The following is a 5,208-nucleotide window of genomic DNA, read 5'->3' as shown; positions in this document are numbered from 1 at the left end:
AACTTAAATGGCAATACTCTAGTAGTTGAAGGTATTGGTGATGTTCTTATTATGAGGAACATCAATTTCCAATGTACTATACACAATAGGCATGAAAATTAATTTTCTCATAATAGGACAGTTGGTCGAAAAGAACTACAAAGTGTCGATCAAAGACAAGATGATGAGAGTTACCAACTCATATGAAAGGTTAATCTTGAAGGCACCTATGTCTCAGAATAGAACCTTCAAGATTGTAATTAATGTGATGGAGCACAAATGCCTTGCAACTGTATCTAGCAGGGATGAACGGATATGGAACTATAGACTTGGTCATCTCAATTTCAAAGACATCATAGATCTGAAAAGAAGAAATATGGTTTCAGGGTTATCAAAAGTCGACATTCCAAATGAAGTGTGTGAGGAATGTGTGCAGACGAAGCAACACAAGAACAACTTCAACAAGGATGCATGAAGCAAGTTGAAGGAAATCCTTGGGTCATACACTTTGATGTGTGTGGACCTATCCAGGTGTATTTGATTGGGGGTAACTGATACTTTGTCACATTCATAGATGATTTTAGTCGAAAACTATGGACTTACCTGATCAAGAAAAAAAGTGAAGTGATCGAGGTATTTTACAAGTTTAACTGAAATCTATAAATAAGGAGTAACCCTTATTGATTGTAACACAACAGAAGTGCAGTTGCACAGTTGAATAAAATCCCAGTTTGAGAGCATAGAGAAACTCTGCAGAAATAATTTCTTCTTCTTCTTCTTTCTCTCGTTAAAACCCTAGTTCCATTTCTTCTCCAGTTTCGTCTTTTCTTTCTTCTTCCATTAACAATTGTGCAGCGAGAATAATCTTGCAACCATGGTTTGTTGATTCACTCAACTGAAGAGTGAAGAACAAGAGGGAATTTGATCGGTGTGATTAAATCTTGTTCATCAAGTTGTAGCGGAATTCTCCATAGATTTTGGTGAATATCCAACATCTGGTATCTAGAGCACTGGATAAGCGATTCGTGGGAAGAAAAACATGATGGTGTTGAATCATCTGAATGGACATTTTTCGGTGAGTCTCCCAATTCTGAAGGGTTTGAATTATGAGAATTGGTGTAAACAGATGAAAGTTATTTTCTGTTGTCAAGATCTTTGGGATCTTGTGAAGGAGGGAGTAACACCGCTCATAGAAAATGCAACAGATGAAGAAAAGACTGCACATAAATAATTAAAGAAGAAAGATTATAAAGCTCCCTTTGTAATTCATCAATGTGTTGATTCCGATAATTTTGAAAAGCTGAATGATGTTGATTCAGCGAAAGAGGCATCTCAAATTATGGAAAAATCATTTGGAGGCACTGAGAAGGTGAAAGAGGTTAAGTTACAAACTCTCAAAAGAACGTATTAATTGCTTCATATGGAAGACAATGAAAGCATGAATGTTTTTCACTAGGGATACGAAACTGGTAAATCAAATCAAGGTATGTGGAGAAACATTGACATCAAGATTAATTGTTGCAAAGATCTTGTGGTCATTAGCTCCAAAGTTCTACCACGTCGTAGTACCCATAGAATAGTCAAAAGATTTTTCAACATTGACAAAGAAAAAGCTTCAAGGGACGCTTGAATCTCATGAACAAATAATGGATGAAAGAGCTACAAGCAAATCGAAGAGTGATATGGCTTTGCAAGCGCAATCAACAAGAGAAAAGAAAGGTAATGGGAAGTGGTTCGACAATAAAGGTAGAGGATGCTACAACAATTCGAATGGTCAAAATCAGATAGAAGGAGGTTGGTCGAATTAGAGAAAGTCCTCATACCAAAGCAACCAAAGAGGTAGTGTTGCAGGTAGAGGAAGAGGTGGTGGTCGAAAACCTGACAAAAGTCACATTCAGTGTTTCAATTGTCCGAAATTTGGTCACTACTCAAGTGATTTTCCTAAAAAATAGTAGAATCAGGAAATTGATACAAAGTTTGCAAATCATGAAGAAGAAGAGATGTTGTTGATGGTCACAACAAGAGATGCATAAAGATTCCAAGACAAATGGCACTTAGACTCAGGATGCTCATCACACATGACTAGTTGGAAAGATTGGTTTGTCAACATGAAACCCTCAATGAAGAACATGGTAAAATTTGCAAATGACAATACTCTAGAAGTTGAAGATATTAGTGATGTTCTGATTATGAGGAAAGATGGAAAAAGGTCAACAATTTCTAATATACTATACATACTAGGCATGAAAAGTAATTTTCTCAGCATAAGGAAGTTGGTCGAAAAGAACTACAAAATGTTGATCAAAGACAAGATGATGAGAGTTCTCGACTCAGGTGGAAGGTTAATCTTGAAGGCACCTATGTCTCAGAATAGAACCTTCAAGATTGAAATTAATGTGATGGAGCGCAAGTGCCTTGCAACTGCAGCTAGCAGGGATGAATAAATATGGCATTAGACTTGGTCATCTTAATTTCAAAGACATCAGAGATCTTAAAAGAATAAATATGGTTTCAGGGTTATCAGAAATCGACATTCCAAATGAAGTGTGTGAGGAATGTGTGCAGACGAAGCAACACAAGAACAACTACAACAAGGATTCATGAAGCAAGTCGAAATAAATCCTTGAAGTCATACACTCTGATGTGTATGGACCTATCCAAGTGGATTCGATTGGAGGTAACTGATACTTTGTCACATTCATAGATGATTTATGTTTAAAACTATGGACTTACCTGGTCAAAAAGAAAAGTGAAGTGATCGAGGTATTTGTTAATTTAAATCTATGGTCGAAAGATAAAGTGGTTGAAAGCTCAAGATCCTGAGGACTAATGGCGGTGGAGAATATGTGACGAAAGACTTCAACAAGTTATATGAGAAAGAAATGATTTTGCATGAGGTGGTGCCACTCTACACCCCACAACAGAATGGAACAAAAGAAAGGAACAACAGAACTATCATGAATATGGTGAGAAGTGTGTTGAAAGGAAAGCATCTACCTAAAGAGTTATGGGGAGAAGTATTGTCGACTGCAACATAGATCCTGAATAGATGTCTGACGAGGAAGCTAGAAGGAATCACTTCAGAAGAATGTTGGTCTGATGTCAATCCTAGATTGAGTCATCTGAATTTATTTGGATTGATAACACATAAACATGTGCTAGATCAGTTGAGAAGAAAACTTGATGACACGTCATATGATCCTAATATGATATTGTAGCGGTAAATTCCTGACCATCTAGCTATGGATAAGCCTAACATCAATAAAATCAGAGTCGCCACCATGCTTTTATTGTTTCCAAAGGAAAAGGGAAAAGTACGAACAAAACTTAAAGATAAGAAGTTTTCAAATTAAAACTAATAAAATGCCAGAGATTACAGGTAAAGGGGTTGGTTACACAGAGGAAAGGTGTTTGCACCCAAAAGTGTCTTAGGTTTTCCTAGATAGCCTTTTTTTTATGTGTGCATATGTTTTTGGCATAAACGATGTTTTATAAAATGGAGTGTGGGGATGAGAAAAGAATTTATTGATTATACTTTTGTGTTTGACAAGACCTTCGATCTTATGCCTACGTACCAACATAAAAATGAGGGATCAAAACTCCTTAGTTCGTGGTAAAAATTTCAAATAAGTTGTTGAATTGTTTTTAACAAAAGTTTAATAAGAAAAGGGCGCAAAAGGCCAAAAATTTGAATGGAGTTGTTATTTCTTTTTGTCTTTTTAAATTTAGGTAAACATGGTTATGTTTATTTACAAGTTTGATTTAAGAAAAAGTTTGAAAATTCATTGGCATTAGGCCAAAGTTTCTAATCATTAAACATGTCTAAGTTTGAAATCACAAGTAAAGAAAGTTTTTGAAAGGAGGGAGAGATTTTGAAATTAAAGAAATGGGAGAAGATGAAGAGGCTATCCTAAGCACAAATTTAAAAGTTAAGAGTTGAAAAGATCTTATCAGTGGGATGCAATCCAACAGACAAGAATGTCATATAGAAACCCATTTTCCTTTGGACTTTAATAAAACAATAATCAACAACCAATGAGCAATATCCAGACATCATGAAGATCAAGGCATCAAATAAATATAGCCACATCCAAGCAAGCACTCCAATAGCTAGCAGTCTTCATTACCTTCCAAAGTATCAGATGAAATATTCTTTAAGCAACTCAGAACAAAACATCAGACACAAACAAACAACAAAATAAGCAATTAAGCACAAATACAGAGTAGTAGATGAATCCAAAGCACTCAAAGGTCTTGCATCAGATGAAGGCAAATTCAGAGATAGCTCAGCCTCAGATGTTGGCATTTTCCAAAACCTTTAGCATGTGGAATGTTGCCTAATCCTAGGCCCAACAGTTCATATCAAGTTCAATAGTCCACCAAATGTTTTTTTAGGTTTTTTTTTGTTGTTATTAAATGTTTTAAGATCCTAAGACCACAAACAAGACCAAAAGCAAGCAAACAATAAACACAATCACAAGATATGGCTCAAATGAGCAAAGTGGAAATGGCTTGAAACATAAACAAGTTATATGAAATGTAAATGATAATGGATGATAAATGACTGAAATTTAAATTGCATAATAGTAAATGACTTAAAAGTAAATCAATATTAACAAGAGTTAGTCAAATGTTAGTGGTGGATTTTAATTGATTAAGTCATTCTTTGGAGAACACTCAACCATTCATTCACAAGTATGAATCCTTAAACTAAGACATCTTCCATAAGAAGGGCTCCAACTTGGATAATTCAAAAAGTATACCACTAGCTCCCATGAAAGAAAAAAAGGTCAAGTCTCCCCACAATGCCATGAAGAATAGGAGACTTACAATCTCACTTACTAGAATGTTATGCATTGAGGGTCAAATTTAGCTCTATGTTAAGCAATCGTAATTGGACTTATGTAGAAGTCACAATTATCTAAGGTCGGGCAATAAAAGTATAGGTGTTAATGCATGCCAGAGATTTGGTACAAAGAACCAAACTCCTAAAACATACCACACACTAAAAGAAAATGGGAAAGACCTATCTCAGTCATACTTGTATTGATTCATCTGACACAAGGTCAATGATGAATCAATTAGCCTTTAGACATTAGAGATTTCATTGGTCAAATGGGGGAATGGGGAAGAATAGTGATGAAGATGAAGAGGGAGGGGAAGATAGAAACACAAATTGATCATGAGAGCAATTTCATCAAATCAAAACCATCCATTCATTTTGGGAGA

Source organism: Lathyrus oleraceus, chromosome 1, assembly GCF_024323335.1.
Source record: "Lathyrus oleraceus cultivar Zhongwan6 chromosome 1, CAAS_Psat_ZW6_1.0, whole genome shotgun sequence".
NCBI classification, from domain to species: Eukaryota; Viridiplantae; Streptophyta; class Magnoliopsida; order Fabales; family Fabaceae; genus Lathyrus; species Lathyrus oleraceus.
This window is presented reverse-complemented; position numbering follows the sequence as displayed.